This window comes from Ailuropoda melanoleuca, chromosome X (genome assembly GCF_002007445.2).
Source record: "Ailuropoda melanoleuca isolate Jingjing chromosome X, ASM200744v2, whole genome shotgun sequence".
Taxonomy (NCBI): domain Eukaryota; kingdom Metazoa; phylum Chordata; class Mammalia; order Carnivora; family Ursidae; genus Ailuropoda; species Ailuropoda melanoleuca.
Genome location: NC_048238.1, coordinates 37,264,445 through 37,286,554, shown reverse-complemented (window position 1 = coordinate 37,286,554; position 22,110 = coordinate 37,264,445). Strand labels below are relative to the sequence as shown.

General features: G+C 43.4%; 1 long non-coding RNA gene across 1 annotated transcript in view; it reads left to right on the top strand.

The window, feature by feature from the left end:
* LOC117797465 overlaps positions 1-22,110 on the top strand; it is a 97,448-nt gene that overhangs the window by 40,593 nt on the left and 34,745 nt on the right. Inside the window, exon 2 of the long non-coding RNA XR_004622469.1 lies at positions 860-944. This is a non-coding gene — a long non-coding RNA (uncharacterized LOC117797465). The remainder of the gene's footprint in view (positions 1-859; positions 945-22,110) is intronic.

Sequence of the window (22,110 nt, the reverse complement as noted above, 5' to 3'; positions counted from 1 at the left end):
TGTGGGAAACAGAATGGCATGGGTATTCCTCAAACCCCACTAATGTACCGTAGATGCCTGCGGGTGATGGGGGAGGAGATATAGGTTCAGAGTTTTTTTTTTCTTTTTAAAAGGTTTTAATTTTATTTCTCACAGAGTGCGCGCGGTGCACGAATGGGGGAGGGGCAGAGGGAGAAGCCGACTCCCTACCCAGCAGAGAGTCCCCATGCGGGGCTGGATCCCAGGACTCTGGGATGGTGACCTGAGGCGAAGGCAGACGCTTAACAGTCTGAGCCACCCAGGTGTCCCTAGGTACAGACTTTTTTTTTTTTTTTAAAGATTTTATTTATTTATTCGACAGAGATAGAGACAGCCAGCGAGAGAGGGAACACAAGCAGGGGGAGTGGGAGAGGAAGAAGCAGGCTCATAGCGGAGGAGCCTGATGTGGGGCTCGATCCCAGAACGCCGGGATCACGCCCTGAGCTGAAGGCAGACGCTTAACTGTCTGAGCCACCCAGGTGCCCCTAGGTACAGACTTTTGAAGAGCCTTGAGCCTATCCTCAAAATGTGGCTTGGACTGGAAATGAAGTGGTTTAGTCCACAAGTGGAAAATTTTGCTAAGCGAGGTGGTGGTGGCTAGAGTCAATGTGGTATCTGTGTGAAGTCTGAAATTGGCCATTTCTTTGAAGATGTCTAATAGGGGAGTGCCACGATAGCCATGAGAAAATTCTTCCAAGAGCCAGAGGTGTTCAGAGCTTGGACGAGTGCCAGATCTTCAGGTTCCTACCCTTTGTTCTCAGCCAAATTCACGTGTGTCAAAGAGTTTCTCAGAGGTTACCTATTCTGTCAAGTATAATCACCAGGGATCTCTTTATTCCAGGTGTGTCAGAAGGAAGAGGTGAGCATAAGCCTCTTGGAGCTGTTGACACTACCTGAAGCACGATCCCAAGGAGACTACTGCCCAGGTAAATTGCCCTAATTCCCTCCATAGCCCTACATTTTTTCCTTGCTTTGGGTGGGCAGCCATTCGTTGTTGGAGCCCGATTGTTCTCTCCAGTTTTAGTAATAGCTGAAAGCCCTTCCTGAAGGCTGGCAAGGCTAGGGGTATTCTGGAAGTATAGTGTAATGAAGACCTGTGACCATTAGATGTGAAAAATCAAGAACAATTAAAGGATGGGCAGCGCTTTGATCTTTTTTTTTTAATGATTTTATTTATTTATTAGAGAGAGAGGGAGAGCAGAGCGTGTGTGCGCGCGCACGAGAGAGAGAGCGCAAAAATGGGGTGGGGAGGAACAGTGGGAGAGGGAGAAGCAGACTCCCCGCTGAGCAGGGAGCCCAATGAGGGGCTAGATCCCAGGACTCCTGGGATCATGACCTGAGCCGAAGGTAGACACTTAACCAACTGAACCACCCAGGCGCCCCTGAAGAATGTTTTTTTAAGGATTTTATTTATTTACCTGAGAGAGACAGAGAACAGGAGGGAGGGGCAGAGGGAGAAGAAGAGAGAGAATCTCAAGCAGACTTGATCTCATGACCCCGAGATCATGACCTGAGCAGAAACCAAGAGTTGGATGCTTACTTTACTGTGCCACCCAGGCGCCCTGAGAATTTTGAATGAGGAGGAACATGGAAGGAAATAAGGCAAAAGTGCTGGATTATGTAGAGTCCTGGGGGCCATGGTAAAGAGGTGGGAATTTCTTTTTAAGTATACTGTCAAGTCATTGGGAGGGTTTAAGTGGGGCATGCTATTTGACCTACATGGTAGAAAGGCCACCCTGACTTGTGCAGGGGTGAGAGTGGAACGGGACCTGTGGGGAAGATTTGGCACTAGTCTGTCAGATGGTGGTAACCCAGGCGGCAGTGATGGATGGTAATGAGAAGTGGATCTAAATTTGAAAACTCTGAAGTGTGAACTTCCATGACTACTGATGGATTGACTGTGGGATGAGTGATGAAACAGGGTAATGCAAATTTTGGGCCCTGACAACTGGGTGGATGGTGTCATTGGCTGAGATGGGTAAGGCTGCATATGTTTTGGGGGGTATTGCATGGGGATCCTGGAGTTTTCTTTGGAATGTGTTGATTCTGATATGCCTACATATGCAAAATGGCATACTACAAACTCACTGAGGTCAAGGGCAGCCATTTATCTTTGTATCAGCAAGGACAAAAATGGGAGAAATAGCTATTTCTTTTTTTTTAAATATTTAATTAATTTATTTGAGAGATAGAGAGGGAGCATGAGCAGGGGGGAGGGGGAGAGGGAGAGGCGGACACCGACTCCTCTGAGCAGGGAGCCGGACACGGGGCTCAATCCCAGGACCCTGGGATCACGACCTGAGCGGAAGGCAGACACTTAACCAACTGAGCCACCCAGGTGCCCTGAAATAAGTACTTCTGCCCACCCCCCATCCCCTGCAGTAGGAAGCCCTCCCCTCTCCACCCTTTGTTTTTGGATTATCTAGTTTTTCTAGTGTGTAAACTTTCATTGTTTCTTGACCCATTCCCCTTGTTTCCGAGACCTCGGGATAGGGACCTTGTTGATGAAATCATTGGAGGCTTCTTTTGAGTGTATTGACGTGTCTGTATGTATCATGTGTGAGTCCAGGTTCTGGGGCTTCTGTAAGGAATCAGCCCATAATTCCCAGCTGCCCTAGGCACAGAGCAAATGACCTTAGGATTATTGTGCTTTGCTCTATAAGTGGTTTTATTTTATTTTATTTTATTTTATTTTTTTTAACTGGAGCAGGAGCATTCAGTTAGATGCCTTCAATCCCAGGGACTTTGGCTTCTATTTCTACTATCTGACTTAGTTGGAAAAACTCCTCTTCCTTACGTCCATAAGACAGCAGTGAAGATGTACAGACTAGCATCAAGTCTGCTACCCACGGTGGTGGTGCTAAAAATGGTGAGAGATTTTTCGGAAAAATCACATGTAGCTCTGCAGACATTTCCATTTTGGGCTGATAGAAGAATTTGCTTTACAAACTTGGTTGGAATCGTTACAAACAGTCTATCTCGGAAATACGTATTTGGTTGCATCTTTAAAGGTGAAAGACTTTTCATGTTGAAGAGCTTCAGCTTTTCCTTTGCTCCCAATCAAATTGGCAATATTGGTCATTCCAGGATGCAACATGAGACTGAGGTAGGAAGAAGCCAGAAACTCATTGTCACTAGCTATATTTCAGTATAACATTAAGAAAAAAATGCTGTGGTGCGCCTTTCTGCCCTTCGGGAAGGTATGTTCCTCTGTGCAGTTGGCAGCGAGGGGCTTGGTTTCTTTTTCCCATGGACCAGTTTGGCAGACTGCGATCTGTTCAGAATCATGGTCTAAATAAAACCCATGGGATTTCAAAGAAAAGAATTTGAAAGGTACCAATTGTAAAATAAGCTTGTGATAGAAATCTATGTACCTGAATGAATTAAATAAGAAGACTATACACTTTATTTATTTATTTTTAAAATTTTATTTATCTAATCTCTACTCCCAACTTGGGGCTTGAACTCCTGACCCCGGAGATCAGTAGTCTTATCCTCTTCCTACTGAGCCAGCCAAGTGCCCCAAGACAGTATGTTTTAAGCACAGGCAAGTTAAAATTGAAAGACACCAGTGTGAAGACTGCTTAGCTTGAATCACAACATTAAATTGGGGTGGTCTTTGAATAAGACAATATGCATGTAGTTTTGGACAACCAATCAGTTCTAATTTTCTTGTTTTAATGGACTCCAGGGTTGAAAAAAATCTCAATTTCACAAATTGTTTCTAAAGGAATTAGAGCTTCTCTAATTAATATTGCAGGGTAAAAATACTTACTCTCCAAGGTTTCGAGTTAAATTTCAATTGTATTGAAGCATTCACACTAAGATCAGTAGGCTCTTTTACAACTCAACAGTAGAGAAATAACCCAACTAAGAAATGGGTGAAGGATTTGATTAGGCATTTCTCCCAAGAATATATACAAATGGCTAATACGCACATTAGCCATTTGAGGTATGGAAATCAAAGCCACAATGAAATACCACTTCACACCCACTAGGGTGGCAAAAAAAAAAAAAGACCACAACAAGTATTAATAAGGGTGTGGAGAATTGGACCCTTATACATTGTTGTTGGGAATGTAAAATGGCATCACTGCTGTGGAAGAGTTTCAGTTCCTTTAAGTGTTCAATATAGAATTACCCTGTGACCCAGCAATTCCACTCCTAGGTGTATATCTGAGAAAATGTAAAGTATCTGTCTACACAAAAAAATGTACATAAATGCTCCTGGCAGCATTTTCCGTAATAGCCCAAAAGTGGAAGCAACCCAAATGTCCATCAAATGATGAATGGGTAACCAAAACTTAGCATTTCTCTGCTGTGAAATATTATTCACCAGTAAAAAGAATAAACCTTGAAAACATGCTAAGGGAAAGAAGCCAGTCACAAAAGACCACATCTTGGGTGTTTCCACTTGTAGGGACAAATCCAGAAAGACAGAGATTAATGGTTGCCAGGGGCTGAGCGGTGGGGGGAATGGGAATGATTGCTAATGGATATGGAATTTCTTTTGGGGGGATGATGAAATGTTTGGAAATTAGTGATGGTTATGTGTAACTATGCTAATAAACCACTGAATTGTATACTGAAGTTAATTTTTTAATTTGTGAATTGAATCTCAAAGCCATTATTTAAAAGAAAATCAATAGGTCATCTTGGGCTAGGTCAAATTCTTTGATATACTTTCAGATTTAAGAAAAGATTATGGACCCATGGTTTTAGTTTGCCACGAAGAAAACTTCTTTTGAAAGAGTTGTGCAAGGTTTCCAAGTATTAGCAGCTGTGTTTTGTCAAAGAAAAAGAATTTTGAATTGCAGCTTCATCTTGGTTAAGAAATTCTTCCAGCATTCTGGTAATGTGGCCTTCTGTGCCTTCCTGGAAAAATCGTTTCCACATGTGATTCGTTTTCATGCAAAAATTATTCTGTTTTAATGGGGGGTATTTCCATGGATAATATATGAATACCCTTCCTAAAATAACTTGTATCACCCTAGTGTGTGTCTTTGCTTCTTAACTGTGTGCAAAAAGGGGGCACCTGGTTGACTCAGTTAATACAGCATGTGACTCTTGACGTCAGGGTCATGAGTTCGAGCCCCACATTGGGCATAGAGCTCACACACACACACACACACACACACACGCACAAAATTGTGTACAGAAAAAGAGTATAAGAAGAAAAACGTGTTATTCACCACATTTACACCATACATGAACTATATCAGTGCATAGTCTGTTAACAGTAACTTAAAATGTGTTAAATTCACCCCAATGGTCAGATGTGTTTGAACTTGCTTAGTCCACCCTTGTAGTCAATGTACTATCTGTTAGAAAAGTCCTGCTGACTCGTGGGGAGTTGTGTTTTCATTTGAGTGTGTTAGTTTTGCAAAAAATGAATGACTCCCCACCTTCCATGTATGGATTAAAAAATAATTGTAGATAGGGGGTCCTGGAAAGCAACATGGCGGTCTTGGTCATTCATGAAATGGCATTCTACTTCATTCTTCAGTAGCTGAAAATCTTCCCGACCCAGCGTCGGGCAGCTGCCCAGATGCCTTGTACTAATATCTGCAGGCACAAAGACAGTGATCATGTGACATCTGGTGGCTAGTCTAATTACTATCGTAATTTTGAGGTGGTGATAAACACAGATTTGAGATCTGCAGCAGGGTGCTATGGAATGAAAATAGCTCATTTCTATTGTGACAAATTCATGGATTCTGTGAACGGTGCAGTGGTTTGAGTTTATGAGCTGAAAAGAGGGCTAAATTTAAGGTAGAGGTTAATAAAAATAACGCTGAATGCTTTCCCAAATTCGAATTCCGTGGACATTGTAATACTTCGGGTCCTGAAATTAAGAATACCTACTGTAAAAGATAGATTGCTTGTTTGGGCCTGCAGTACGTGGGTGGGGGTGACCCCCACTCTGGCAGTGTATTGTATAAGGCTAGTTAAATCAGGTAAGTTATTCTGCCAGGCCTGGCCTCTAATTACACAGTTTCAAAGGCTCTATGACCTTGGGAAAGATCTCTGAGACCCCTTTACTGCATTGAAACAACAACAATAAAAGGTTATGTTTTGAGGTCATTATAGATTCATGAGAAATTACAAAAATAGAGCAAAGTCTCATATACCCTTCACCTTCTTACCCTAGTAGTAACATCTTACGTAACTCTAGTCTAGGGTCCAAGACAGGAGAGGGACATGGGTACAATTCTTTTTCACTAGAGCGCTCGGGGTTTGATGGCCTGCTTGTGCTCACTTGGCTGCAGCCTTGGACCTGCCCAATCTTTGGGTGGAACTTCGTCTTCCTCAAGAGGCAGGGAACAGCTGAAAGCAAGTGGTTGTGCCCTAAATAGAGCTCCGTGGGGCCTTGAGAAAGCCTGCTTCCTGCTCCCCAGATGTCCTATGAAAACGGACTGCTTGAATTTCTTGCTTTGCTGACTTAAGTTCTGGCTCCAGTGACAGCCTGAGCTACTGTCTTCTGGAGCATGAATTGCTCAGTAAGATTTTTTTAATACCTGAGTATACACCAGGTAATACCTGCAGCCTCTCCAGTCCTGTGGCTTTGTATGGGGCAGGCAGAGACCTCAGCTGCCATTCTGAGTACCTCTGCTTCTTGCAGCGTTACCAAACATTTGTTTTGCCTTGGTAAACACTTCATAGCCAGCATCGAAATTCAATATAATAGTCTGTCTCAGCTACTAGACATAACTCTTGAGAGGCAGGGGACCGTCTTAGTCATCTCTCTCCTTGTGTGTGAAAGCTACCTGAGGTCTGTGGGAATGCGGAGATGTATATTAGCAGAAAGCCAGAGTTGGGCCTTTTGTGTGAATCTTTTATTTTTTTAAAAGATTTTATTTATTTATTTGAGAGAGAGAGAGAGTGAGTGAGCGAGCACAAGCAGGGGGAAGGGGAGAGGCAGAGGGAGAAGCAGACTCCCCACTGAGCGGGGAGCCTGACACGGGGCTCGATCGCAGGACCCCGAGATCATGACCTGAGCTGAAGGCAGACGCCCAGCCGACTGAGCCACCCAGGCATCCCTGTGTGTATCTTTTGAAGGAATATATTCCTTCGCAACTGCTTGAAGTATCTTCTGAGGGGGCGCCTGGGTGGCTCAGTCGATTAAGCGTCTGACTTCAGCTCAGGTGGTGATCCGGGGGTCCTGGGATTGATCCCTGTGTCGGGCTCCCTGCTCAGTGGGGAGTCTGCTTCTCCCTCTCCTTCTGCCCCTTCCACGACTGGTGTGCTCTCTCTCTCTCAAACAAATAAAATAAAATCTTAAAAAAAATAAAGTATCTCCCGAGGCTGTTTGACCACATTTTCCAGACTCCCTCTGGAACCCAGGCTGTGGCTGTGGCTGTGGTTATGTTGTCCTATCCCCTTGGTGTGAATACGACTTTTAACTCAGCTGGAGAAATTTGATTGTGGGCTTGAAAGATGTGCAAGTGGCGGCCACATAGGCACGATGCTTAAATGGTCGTGTAGTTCCTTTTAAATGGGCCACCTGAGCCTGCCTAGGAAAAGTCCCGAATGAGCCCTAGAAGACGGTATTAACCTTTGTCTGGGGGAGACTCTCCACTGAGTATTCCTGCTTCCTTTCCCGCAGCGATTCTGGTGTTCCCTTTGTGAACCAGCAGCCACCTCGCAAGGAGCCCCATGTTACTTTAAGGTGTTCTGAGATTATGCTTTGATCTAGGGCTGCCCAGATCTGTTTTTGTGACTGCTTTGAGATGACCGGAGGCTAAACCCAACTGCTGCCTTTGATATTAATTATGCTGGTAGAGAGGAGTAGACCACCGACACCGAGCCCTGTTTCACCTCTGCGAGATCACGGGATTCTGTGTCAGTGCTGATTGGAATACCATGTCTGAATCATTGGTGAGTCTGGCACTAGCTAAGCCAGCATTGTCCTAATGAAGGATGATGAACCGATAGCTTTGTTCCACCAATAAACATTGTATATCCTTGTTCTTTATTTTTTTTTAAGATTTTCTTTCTTTCTTTATTTGAGAGAGAGTGAGCGAGCACGAGCAGGGGAGGGGTAGAGGGAGAAGCCGACTCCCCGCTGAGCAGGGAGCCCAACGCAGGGGTTCGATCCCAGGACCCCAGGATCATGACCTGAGCCGAAGGCAGATGCTTAACTGACTGAGCCACCCAGGTGCCCCATATATCCTTGTTCTTTACATCAACTTTGTTCCTACTGATACAACATCGTAAAGGACATTGGTAGGGTGAAACATCCTGCCAGAATACCAGTTATTATTTTTCTTAATGCTTATCATTTTGAGTTAAGGATACTAAAAACTACTACTACGTTTTTGCCCTCTTCCAACGCCAAGTGAAATTTGGTTTGAGTGCGAGAATTCGTAAGGTCACGGCAAAAGCATTGTAACCTATTTTTTTTTTTTTTAATTCAGATAGTTCTAGGTCCCAAGGTAGTCATAGTCTAACTCATGAAAGGATGGTGACCTGATTGGACTGTTGGTATTCTGAATGTATCGGACAGACAATAATGCTTTACAAATAACTAGTCCTCCAAAACAAGGCTTGCCATATACCCAAGTGACAAATGTCCAGGCTGTAGGTAGTATAAAGTGTCGGAAGAATTAAAATACAAACAAAGAATTGGGAAGAGGGCTCTCTAGCCCCCATGCAGAACATTTTGTACCAGACTGAGGCTTCGTGTCCACACATCTCCCATGTCTGACTCCAATTTTTTTCTGAAAACATGCTCATAGCAAAATTTGGAAATGAAGGGTCAATGACTTTAAATGGGAAAAATGTGTTATCATTCCATCCCCAAATCCTAATCCATTTCCCCCAAGTTCCACTAAAAACAACATAAAACAAAGTCTGAACACTTGTTACAGTTCATAAAGAATTTGTACATAGTAGCATATTAAACTGCTATTTCTAGTTACTGAACACCTAATGAATTCATTAGCTAGGTGTATTTGTTTTCAGGGTTCAACAAACACAAATTGCTTTCCTTCTACATCGCAACAAACATCTAGGAGGAAGATGCGTAAGACCTGGCATTATTTCCTGTAGACTTCTTTTAAGTAGGCTTCATGCTCAGTGTGGGGCTTGACCTCATGACCCCCAGATCAGGAGTCACAAGCTCTGCTGGCTGCCGGAGCCAGCCAGGTGCCCCTTCCATAGATTTCTTGCCTTAGCCCTGCCGACTGCCCTGGCCTCAGTGAACACTGGCTCCTGGCTGGGTTTGGCCAATGGGAGACGCTGTTGGAGAGATCAAAGGTTGGCAGGTGGGGAGAAGGAAGAAATTAGGGTATTTCCCCCTCCTTCTCTGCTTCAGGTGCTGCTTTGGCAGTAGTTCCATCTCATTCCTGAGACGTAACTCTGGCCGTAGTTTCAGCTTCTGACAACCGACCTTGACCTCTGAGAATTCTCTTCCTTTCTCGTGATCTTCTAGGGTAAGGTTGTAGTTGGTTCCTGGTTTTACTCACCTCCAGGTTCCTTCTCCACTCTCTTTGTGTCTCATGTCCTCTTATCATTTGGGTGGACAGTTCACTGTTCAGTTCCATCCATTGTAAATACTTGACGTGGCTTCCCTTTTCCTGTTTAGACTCATGTGCACTGTGCTGCTTGGTGTTTGCAGATGAGAAAGTGTGAGCCTGTGAAGGGATGAGTGAGAGGGTAAATGCCTGCAGTTCAACCACGTCTGAATCAAAGGAATTAATGAACAGTCTTTTGTTTTCTTGGCACGCAGGCCCTGCAAGTAGATGGTGGTAAACCATCATTGAAACCACAACTACAGTGACTGAAGTTGGACAATTGTTTGTATTTCTTTTGCTTGCAGTGACACTGCTCCTGATAACAAGATTGCATTTATAATTGCGTTTTGGAATGTGTTGATTCGGTTTAGGTTGTTATTACATAGATGTGATTGCTGTTGAAAATAAATCCTAACAATTTAGCATCAAGTATCTGTGCCTCATCTTCCTTTAATTAATGGGATCACATTAACATTTTCTTTAAATGCTTTTCTTGTTGTGGGTTGAATTCTATGCCCCAGAAAGATATGTTGAACTCCTAACCCCGGGTCCCTGTGACTGTGAATTTATTTGGAAGTTGGGCCTTTGAAGATGTAATCAAGTTAAGATGAAGTCATACTGGGTTAGAGTTTGCTTTTTCAACAATATTGTATCAATAGAATCATAGATTATGGACTTTCAGGGGAGGGAGAACGGCTTCCTCTACACAGAATAATTATTTTGAGGTACATATTGTTGTGATGTGTTGATTCATATGTTGTGTATCAGTAGTTCATTCCTTTTTATTGCTGAGTAGTATTTTGCTTTACAAAGCTACCACAATTTGTTGATCTGTTTACCTACTGATGGAGACTTCGGTTGTTCCCACTTCTTAACTACTATAAATTTGTTATGAAAAGCTTTGTATTCCATATATGTGTCTTTGCAGAGATACCTGCTTTCATCTCTTCTACTTAAAACCAGGGGCGCCTGGGTGGCGCAGTCGTTAGGCGTCTGCCTTTGGCTCAGGGCGTGATCCTGGCGTTCTGGGTTCGAGCCCCGCATCAGGCTCCTCTGCTGGGAGCCTGCTTCTTCCTCTCCCACTCCCCCTGCTTGTGTTCTCTCTCTCTCTGGCTGTCTCTCTCTCTGTCAAATAAATAAATAGAATCTTAAAAAAAAAAAAAGACCAGAGTTGGTGGATCACAGAGTATGTATATGTTTCACTTCTTAGAAAACTGCCAAACTGTTTGACTGTGGATAGTTTTTATTGCCACATCTTCAAGTTCACTTTTTCTTTGGCAGTATCTAGTCTGCTGGTAATCTTATTCAGTGTGTGTTTCATCTCAGACATTGTATTTCATTTCTTTTTTAAAAAATTTTTAATTTGATTTGATTCTTCTAGAGATAGAGCACATGTGTGTGAGTTTAGGGGCAGGGGCAGAGGGAGAGGGAGAGAGAGAGAATCTTAAGCAGGTTCTATGTCCAGCATGGAGCTGGGTGCAGGACTCGATCCCACCATCCTGAGATCATGACCTGAGCCAAAATCAAGAGTTGGATGCTTAACTGACTGAGCTACCAGGTGCCCCTGTATTTCATTTCTATATTTGATTTAGATCATTTTTAATCTTACATGTCTATCTCTTTTGAACATGGTACTGAGTTATAATAACTTGTAATGTCCTTTTTACTAATTCTAGTATTTGTATCATTCTGGGTCTATTTTGATTTATTTTCCTCATTATGAGATGTGTTTTTCTGCTTCCTTGCACATGCCGGGTAATTATTAATTGCATGCTGGACATTGTGAGTTTTATTGCATTGGGTGCTGGGTATTTTTGTATTGCTACAAATCTTCTTGAGGTTTTTCCTATGATCTATACGGTACTTGATAACAATTTAATCTTTCCCGGTCTTGTTTTTATGATTTGTTAGGAGGCTCTGGAGCACTGTACAGTCTTGGGCTAATTATTTCCATTACTAAGGCAAGATTTTAAGACCTGAGTATGCTTCTCCAGTGCCCCATAAATTGTTACTTTTCCAGTCTGGTAGGTGGAGTCAGGCAATATTTTTGGCCCTGTCTGAGCACCCAGTACTGTTTCCATTTAGATGGTATTGAATATTCAAGGGGGACCCTTTGCAAGTCTCTGCAGTTTTCTCTCTCTGAAACGCTCTCCTCCGTGGTACTCTGTCTACAAACTCTGGCTTCCTTGGTCTCCCTGGACTCTCAGCCCAGTTCTGTTTGTTTGCTTGAGGTTGGAGGATAAATACAATCCTTATTACTCTATTTTGGCCAGAGTGGAGGTCTGGACCAGAGCTTTTGAATACTTGAGATAAATCTCTCACATAGTTAAGAGGGTCGTAGCCAGTGGTTCTCTCATGGCATGGACATCAACTGTAGCTGGTCTTCAACTGTCACCCACTCACCCTGACCTCCCCGTTGAATACTTCTTTAAACCTCCTCTCTCTTCCTTCCACAATTAATCAGACTAATAAATAGTGTATTGGAAAGTGGTGAGAATTTTTTTCTCTCAGATACCAAATATGGGGTATCTTTCCCAACCTCAGTCCTTCAGTTCTTCAACACCAACTTGGTGTCCAACAATTGAATTCAATTCTGATACTAACTCTTTTTAAAAAAGATTTATTTATTTATTTGAGAGAGAGAGAGAGAGAGAGGAGGGAGGGGCAGAGGGAGAGAGAGAATCTCAAGCATACTCCCCGCTCAGCGTGGAGCCCAATGCAGGGCTCAACCTCATGACCCTGAGATTGGGACCTGAGCCGAAACCAAGAGTTGGATGCTTAACCGACAGACACCGAAGCACCCCATCAATTCTGATACTAACTCTTGGAGTTAGGGTCAGACTCCAAAGATGAAGGGCTCTGTCCCACAAGACTGCCCCCACTTCAGACAGCAGCTGTAGATGGAGTATGCAGGCTGTCCACATTTCTGCCTAACTAGCTACAAATTCAGGGCTTCCCCCAACCTTCACTCAGGTTTAATAATTTGCTAGAACTAGTTAACCAAACTCAGGGAAATGCTTTACTTACTGTACCATTACCAGTTTATTATAAAGGGTACAACTCTGGAACATCCAAGTAGAATTGATGCATAGGACAAAGTATGGGGGGAGGGGCACAGAGCTTCCACGTCTTGTTTGGCATGCCACCCCTGCCCCCACTTCAGGCTGTTCAGCAACCTAGAAGCTCTCTGAATTCCACTGTTTTGGGATTCTCATGGAGGTTTCATTATGTAGCTATGACTTACTAAGTCTTTGGTGGTAGGTGATTGAACACAACCTCCAGCCCCTTTACCTTCCTTGGAGATCAGCGGGTGGGGTCATAAGTTTCAAACCTCTAATCACATGGTTGGTTCCCTTGGCAACCAGCCTGCCATCCTGAACTTATGTAGAAGCCCACTAGCATGAAAGCAGTTGTAGTTTTAGGCACGCTTCGTGAATAAGGAAAGACACTCCTACCAGGAAATTGCAAGGGTTTGAAGAGCTCTGTGCCAGGAACCAGAGGCAAAAGCCAAATACATGTTTCTTTCACACCATGAATGGAGAAAGGCATCCAAACAGAAAGTGACCTCAACAATTGAAAAGTGAACTGAGTAAGGGCAGGGATGGAGTACTTTGTTCAATGCTATATATTTATAGCCCTTGGAATGGTCCTTGTTTGAGTGTTGGACTGCGAAGGAATCAAGGCTCAGATCCCTATGTACTGACATTGACATTTTTACTACCACAAGTGAAATGGAGAAAATTTACCTCCATTTTATTCTTTGTCTTCCTCCTTTAAAATATCATTGTTTTAAATATATTGAAAACTGCATCAGATAACACAACTTTTGCTTCAACCATCAAACATAATTTAACAAACTCAACAGGAGGAGGGTAGGCCTTTATATTTACCTATATTTTTACCCTTTCTGTCATTCATTCTTCCTGATTTTCTAATTTTCGTACTTTTACCATTTCCTTTCTGCTTGAAGAACTTTTTTAGCCATTCTTTTAGAGTAGATCTCCAATGACAAATACTTTGAGTTTCCTTTCATGTAAGAAGATCCCTTCACCTTCATTCTTGAAGAACCTTCTCACTGTCTATAGAATTCGGGTTAAGAAGTATTTTTTCTGGGGCGCCTGGGTGGTGCAGTCGTTGAGCGTCTGCCTTCGGCTCAGGGCGTGATACCAGCGATCTGGGATCGAGCCCCACGTCAGGCTTCTCCGCTGGGAGCCTGCTTCTTCCTCTCCCACTCCCCCTGCTTGTGTTCCCTCTCTCGCTGGCTGTCTCTCTCTGTCAAATAAATAAACAAAATCTTAAAAAAAAAAAAGTATTTTTTCTTTCATTACTTAAAAAAATTTTCCCATGTCTTCTGGCTTCCATGATTGCCAAAGAAAAATCCTCTGCCGTTCAAATCATTATTGCATTGTTGGCAACGTGTTATTTCTTTAGCTGCTTTCGCCATTTTCTTCTTTAGAGTTCAGTTCACTACCTCACTACCCCTAAGTGGAGGTGGAAGGCCATCCATGCTCTAGTCCATCTCGGCTCACCTGGGGACAAGAAACATTCATTTTTTTTTCCAGAAGTGTTTGATTGGGGATGGGTGGCTATTGTCAAAATGTTTCTGTCTTGTGGGGTGCCTGGGTTGTGCAGTTGGTTTGGGGGGGGTCCGACTCTTGGTTTCGGCTCAGGTCGTGATCTCAGGGTCGTGGGATTTAGCCCCCACATTGGGCTCCATGCTCAGTGCAGAGTCTGTTTAAGACTCTTTCTCTCCCTCTCCCTCTGCCCCCACCCAGTCTCTCTCTAATAAACACATAAATACATACATACGTACATACATCTTTCAAAAAACATTTCTGATGTGATGAATTATCGAACTCTACATCTGAAACGAATTATGTACTATATGTTGGCTAATTTAATTAAAAAATATGAAACGTTTCTGTCTTGTGAGACTACCTGTTACTGTTCTTTTGGCCAGAGGCTGCAAACTTTTCCTGGGACATGTTTGTCTTGCTCATTTCTGTGTTTGCATTGTGGACTTTGGAGCCCAATGCATTGAATCTCGGAGGCAAAAACAAAACCCAGGGAATTCCTGTCCTTGTTATCCCTCAGCTCCTGAGGTCCTTAGATGGTTGTCTTCTAATTGTCATTCAGCACCTTTTAGTATTTGTGGTTCCAGGATTTTTAGCTGTATTTATTGTGGAAAATAAGGTTATCATACCTCTTCCATCTTGTCCAGAATTAGACATCTAGTTTTTTTGTTTTAACCTCCTGCTTGCCTAATCTTGGTCAAAGTACATATATTTTAAAAATGGCAAAAAAAGCACTTACATATAATGTAGCAAGTTCATGTCGAATATTTAACTCATTATTGAGGGATATAGCTGGTGGTGATAAAGCTGGTTCAGAGGACAATTCAAGAGATTTTATATATGTAAGTCCTGAAAGAATGTTGGAATAAGATGGCTAAATTTGATACCAAGCTGTTTAATGACAACAAAAATGCCCTTGGGGTTATTTTGCTACTGGAAAAGAAAATCACTTGCATCTCTGTAGGACAAAAGTCTGTATGTTAATGTGTAACTACATGGTCCTTACCCACAATAATAGTAAATGGAAGTGAATGGTACATTTTCCTAGATAATTAAAAAAAAAATTCAGTTAGCCAACATACAAGTACATCATTAGTTTCAGATGTAGTGTTCAATAATCCGTCAGTTGCATATAACACTCAATGCTCATAACATCATATGCCCTCTGTAATGCCCCTCATCCAGTCACCCCATCCCCCCAACCACCTCCCCTCCAGCAACCCTCAGTTGGTTTCCTAGAGTTAAGAGGCCCTCATGGTTTGTCTCCCTCTCTGATGACTTCCCATTCAGTTTCCCCTCCCTTTTCCTAGATAATGAAATAATCAACGAATGGATCTCTTAGAACACACTTCAGTGTGACGTTTGAAAGCAACATGCATCCATTCTGCTGCATTATTTCCAAGTTTTGCCTAATTTTTCTCGACATCTGTAGACCTGTCCTGTTCCTTGGCAGTATCCTTAGAAGTGGAATCGCTAGAACGTGGATGTTCACTTCCCGTGGTTCTTAGGCTCTTGGGGACAGTTCCCCTACAAGCCCAGACATAGAAGAAGAGGTGGGGCGGGGGGGGGGTGGTAGTAGGAAAGCAAGTAGAGCTGACAGTCTGTTCCTCTTCTTCAGTGGGCAAGGTTTTGCCAGTAAATCATCCTTGTTTTTCAATGTTAACAATGCCCAATTAGAGTAATGACTGTGTTTTCAGTCTGCTGGTAATAAGACTTTTTGCTTAATTTAGGATCCTGAAGTCTAACAACAGGGTTTGACAGCAACTCATTTACTAAAGTAGACCATTCTAAAATATAAATCTTCCTGACATCTGCTTCTTTGTCTTGGGCAGCAAAACTTCCTGCTTATCTAGGCTTGGCCCCGGAAAAAGCCTTTCAGCTCTTACTCATCTCACTGACTGATGGAGGTCCAAGCTGCAGTTCACTTGCATCTCTAGTCTGCCTGGAGTAGGCCTTTTATACCGCTGTTTCCTGTTCTGTGGCCTTTCCCCCGGGGTTTTGTTTCCTTTCTACTTTTTTCGATTTCCTAATCCTAAGGGGAAAGGATATGAAACACCTTTGTTGTTGGGAGAGTGTGCTCGATTAAATGCTTTTAAAACTTTCTCTGCAATTAAGGGCTGTCTTTCCAAATCCTTATTTACTTTTTTAAAAAAGGTTTTACTTATTTATTTGATAGAGAGAGAGAGAGGGAGAGAGCATGAGCAGAGGAAGGAGCAGAGGGAGAGGGAGAAGGAGACTCCGCACTGAGCAGAGCGCCTGACGTAGGGCTCGATCCCAGGATCCTGAGATCATGACCTGAGCTGAAGTCAGACACTTAACCAACTGAGCCACGCAGGTGCCCCCCTCCAAGTCCTTCTTTAAATCAAAGAAGTGATTCATGGAGATTGTGGTGCAGTGACTGGGCAGATAGGGAACAGAAAGAAGAGCAGGTGTTTGTGCGGGGGTCCCACAGACATGACTGTGTGCTTTGGAAGTGTAGCCTGATCTCTGGTGTTTTCAGTCCTGTGTGCCTGTACGCCAAGCCTGGAAGTAAATTTATTCTAATAACTGAGTCCTTTTCCTCTTGTATGATGGAAACTTCTTAATTTAAGGTAGGCATAATTGTCACATGGATGAGAAACTTCATTTACTAGCTGTTCTGATTCATGTGGGATGAATGCCACTCTTGGAAGATCTGAGAAACTTACTTTGGTTTCTTTAAAGGTTCAGACTTCAAAAACAGAATCTATCTTGCTGGTGTAAACAAGCAAATATAGTGCTGGGACAGATTGTCACTTTGAGTACTAACAAATTGAACCTTGTTTTATCCCCAGTCAGATGACCAAGGTCATGGATATTACTTGCTATACATTGAACTTGCAAATAACTTCCTTGGGTAGCAGCAAAGCATTAATTACAATATTGATGATGTGCCAGGAAAATCCAGAGTATCCTGGTAATGGAAGTGGTATTTTTTTTTAAGTAGGCTCTGTGCCCAGTGTGGAGCCCAATGTGGGGCTCGAATTCACTACTCCAAGATCAAGACCTGAAGTGGATCAAGAGTCAGATGCTTAACCGACTGAGCCACCCAGGTGCTCCATAGAAGTGGTATTTTTAAAAAGATTTTTATTTATTTATTTGAGAGAGAGAGAGAGTATGAGCAGGGTGAGGGAAAGAGGGAGAAGCAGATGCCCCACTAAGCAGGGAACCTAACTTGGGGCTTGATCCTGGGACCCCAGGATCATGACTTGAGCTGAAGGCAGACAGACGCTTAACTGACTGAGCCACCCAGGTGCCCCTGGAGGTGGTATTTAAAAATATGTATGTATTATATGCAAGTTCTAACATTTCCTGTCCAATATTGAATAGGAACACACTCTGGTAATTAGATTCTCATTTACCATCATATTAATGGGAAGCCACAATGTTTTAAATCTTTCTTAAAATTTGAGGATGTCTCATGAGCTCTTCTAATCTTGGTTCTGGTATTATTACTTCCTTGGATAGAATGTCCTTGGATAATCAGTTGATTGAGGTTTTCAGAGAGGCAGAAACCAAGAAGGGATTTATCGGGAGAAATGCAGGGGAGGGATGAAGCCGGTAGGAGCCAGGAGTAGACACTTCAGACCACAATGCAGGTCTGACGCCTGCAAAGGAATATAAAGGAAGGATTGGACAGGAAGAGCCTCAGACTCCGGCAAACTGTGAGAAAGGTGTGGTTGGGCTAATGAGTTCAGAGCAGAAGTTGTCCATTAGGAGTCTCGCATTGGGCAAAAATGGCGCAGCTCTTCCCTGGCTGCTGTGCTCGGTGGGGAACGGCCCCAGAAAAGCATGACCTGCTGTGAATCCACGGTGGATCCGGCCGGAAACTGTCAGTCAGCTGTTCCCCACCGCAGGCTCTCTCGAAGGGAATTGTGAGCAGCGTTCTCCCCAGCCACCTCAGAGAGCCGCTTCGCAGAAAGTTGGTAGTAACTCCGTGTAAACCGCTCCTGCTGTTTCTCCTCTTCACCTGAGCTCCGTCTTGGAGGAGGAATGTGATCTAGCCGGGTGCCGTACCAGGCAGGGTCTCAACAGGAAACGGATGGCACACAAGTGAGGAGCATGTAAGGAGGGTTTATTTAGAAAAGCGTTCATTAAAATATAGGTGGAAGGAAGAGGACTTGCAGAGATAGTACAGGAGGCCAATCAGAAGCTGCTGTTCCTTCCACCAGATCAGAAGAACCGAGGGGACGAAGCCACTGTCGAAACTAGATCGAGAGAGAATCCCATAGGGCAGGTCCTGTGAGAGGGACTGTGACCTTCTGCGATAGGACAAGTCCAAGGCAACTTTTCAGGAGAGAGTCGTGGGAATAAAAGCGCAGTGGCACCCCTCTTTTCCCTTCTGATCTCCTTGCTCCATTCACAGACTCCTGTGTCCTCTGGCTTCCATTCTGTATTCTATATACCTCAGCTTCTCAGGGTGGAGAGCAGTAGGAAAAGGGTGGGAGATGGATCTGGAAAATACCCAGCCCAGGTGACATTCTGAATATCTTGGGCCTTTCGTTTTTCCTCATGTAAGTACATGTGGTTTATACCTCCTGCTAGACCGGATAGCTCCAGGGAAGAGATTCCATTACCCAGCTTTGGATCCCCCAAGCCTGGGACCTAGAAGCTTGATGAGTTTAACTGATCAGGTTCTCCTTTATCTTTCCCGAGTCTTCCTTCCCCTCACTTGGCAAGTGCCCTTTCTTGAATGGTTGAATTTTGATGCCCTTGTGCCTGGCGTGATTCTCTTGGCCCCAGGCATGGTGTTACTACACAGTGACAGAGCACTAAGCTCCGTCCAGAGTTGAGGTGGGGACCTAGCGACAAAGCCAGCGTCCGACTTTTCTCCGTTCCGACTTTTCCTTGTTCTCCTGGGCTGCTGGCAGAAGGACTTTCCCACTAGGTAAGCTTTTGCTGCCATCTTCTGGTTGTCCTGTCACCATGGCCAAGACTCATCTGGAAATTGTAGTCACCCCTCAGTTCCTAAGGGTGGAGTTTGGGAGGCATGAAGATTAGACCTTGTTTAAAAACCATCAGGCCCTGGCGAGCCCTAAAATGTTGGTAAGAGGGCAGGAGAAGCTAGTATTTCAAGGAGCAGTAAAATAAAATTATCTGGTCTTGAACTATGGTAACCCCAAGTCTTTATTTTTATCCTATTACTACTGAGCTTTAATGAAGGGCTGAAATGTTAGTTACAGCCCCCCTCTCACCCCTTCCCTGACTGACATTTTGTATTATGACTGTGAGCCTGGATAGAGCGTACTTCTCTGCCACACTTGAGTAGTTACCCAAAGGGCAGGAACAGGCTTACCGGTTTTACAAAATTTTTATTATAGTAAAATACACATAACATAAAACTTACCATCTTAATCGTTTTTTAAAGGGGCGCCTGGCTGGCTCAGTCGGTTGAGCATCTGGCTCGATTTCGGCTTAGGTCACGATCTCAGGGTTGTGAGATTGAGCCTCGCGTCGGGTTCTGTGCTGAGTGTGGAGCCAGCTTAAGATTCTCTCTCTCCCTCTCCCTCTGCCCCTCTTCCCCGCCACCCCCACCACTCTGTCTGTCTCTGTCTCAAAAAAATAAATAAAAAAAAATAAAGTATACATACAATTCTGTGGCATTAAGTACATTCACATTTTTGGGCAACCATCACCACCATCCATCTCCAGGACTTTCTCATCTTCCCAAACAGAAACTCTGTGTCCATTTCCTCACCCCAGCCCCTGGCAACCACCGTTTGACTTTCTGCTTCTATGAATTCAACTACTCTAGGGACTTCATGTAAGTAGAATCGTATGGTACTTGTCCTTTTGTGACTGGCTTTTTTCTGCCACTTAACATAATGTTCTCAAGGTTCATCCATGTTGTAGCATGTGTCCAAATTTCCTTCCTTTTTGTGGCTGAGTAATATATTCCGTTGTATAGATATAAATATGCATAAAAGAGAAGAATGTAGTAAGCACCGATTTATATAAAAATGCAGGGAAAATAGACAATTTTGAGAAATGAAACATTGCAGATAGAGTTAAATTCCTCCTTCCCATTCCCATTCTCTTTCCTCCCTCCCCAAAGGCAACCACTGTGCTGAAGTTGGGTTTTCTTCCGTTGTATATATTTCTTTAAAGATTTATTTATTTATTGAGAGAGAGAGAGGACAGAGGGAGGGTGAGAGAAGCAGACTCCCTGCTGAGCAGAGAGCCTGATGCGGGGCTCAATCCCAGCACCCTGAGATCATGACCTGAGCCGAAGGCAGACGCTTTACCGACTGAGCCACCCAGGCCCCTGTTTCCATTGTATATTTTAATATTTTATTACATGTGTAGTTTTCCAAAAACCATATGTAGCATTGTGCTTTTATATTCATAAACAGTATACTCTGTGTGTCATTCTGAAGGTTGCTGCTCTTTCGCCATTGCTTTGAAGATTGATCCGTGTTGATACACGTAGCTCTCATTCATTCTGTGTTTCTGCTTTATGGTATTTAAGGGTGTGCGTATGACAAATTAGCCATCCTCTTTTTTTTTTTTTAAAGATTTTATTTATTTATTCGACAGAGATAGAGACAGCCAGCAAGAGAGGGAACACAAGCAGGGGGAGTGGGAGAGGAAGAAGCAGGCTCATAGCGGAGGAGCCTGATGTAGGGCTCGATTCCAGGACTCCGGGATCACGCCCTGAGCCGAAGGCAGATGCTTAACCGCTGTGCCACCCAGGCGCCCCCAAATTAGCCATCCTCTTAACTGTAGAACATTTAGGATGTTTCCTTTTGTTTTTAAATTTTTTTTTTTTCGCTGTTTCCAATAATGCTGCTACAAGCATCTTTCCAACGCCTCTCCTTGAGAGCGTTGGATCCAGAATACAGCCACTGAATTTGAACTGCTGAGCTCTAGGCCACATTCACCTTCACTTTAACTAGACATTGCTAAATTCCTATCGGCATAGCAAAATACCACTTCAAATTTGGACAGTAGCTTTGGAGAGTTACCATTTTTCCACATTCTTGCCACCAGTTGGTATCCGACTTCTTAATATCGGATAATCTTTTGGGTAGCTCATTGTTTTCATGTCCTTGATTTTAGAGGCCACAATCATCTTTTTACATGTTTGTTGGTCATTTGGGCATTTCCTTTCTATAGAAAGCTCAGGACTGGTTTATATTTTAGAGCTGGAAGGGTGCTCAAACAGGCGACTGCTGAAAGCTTGAAGTGTGTGTTGACCGACGTGCTTCCCGAAGCATTCAATTGAGAGCCTTTCAGTTGCCTGTTTGAGAGCCAGCTGCCACCAGATGCCAGTACTGTACCACAATCCTGAAGTCCTGCTTTGCTGGGAACTTGTTTTCCATAGGATTCAAGATGGTGGGTCTTAATCACGGAAGGTAAATACAGTTTTGGATTTCTGGACATTTGTGTAAAGCTTGTCAAGATTAGAATAAGCAAAGACTATTATTCTTCAGAACAGAATGTCGGAGCAAGTTAAGCTCCGAGTCTTAATGTCGGAGTCATTGGTAGATTTCTGATCTCTCCTGTGCCAATCTTGAAATGTTGAGAGCAAACATCTTTTGAATGATGATGTGCCAGGAACTGTGCTAAGCACTTTTCGGATGCTGTCAGGTAATTCTTCCTACAGCTGTGTGGGGTAGGCCTTTTTACTTCATCCATCAGATGGGGATAACTGAGTTAGAGGGGTTAAATAAATTGCTCACTAGCACACAGCTAGTTAAATGTCACAGGCATGGTTTTTCCAAACAGGCAGACCAGTTCCAGAGTTTGTACTCCGCACTATGATGCTACTCTGGGTCTCAACATATGCAATTCTGCAATCAACCCATGTCCAAATCCCCCAGGCAGTTTGTGCTTAGGAATAAGAATAAACTTGAGCTAACAAGGGGGAATCCTTTCTAAAACTGTCTCCCGGTGGTGGAGACACATCTGCTTATTTCTGAGGTCAGCTGTATATTCTAGTAACAGACTTTTTTTCTTTGGAAAAAAAAAAACCCACAAAACTT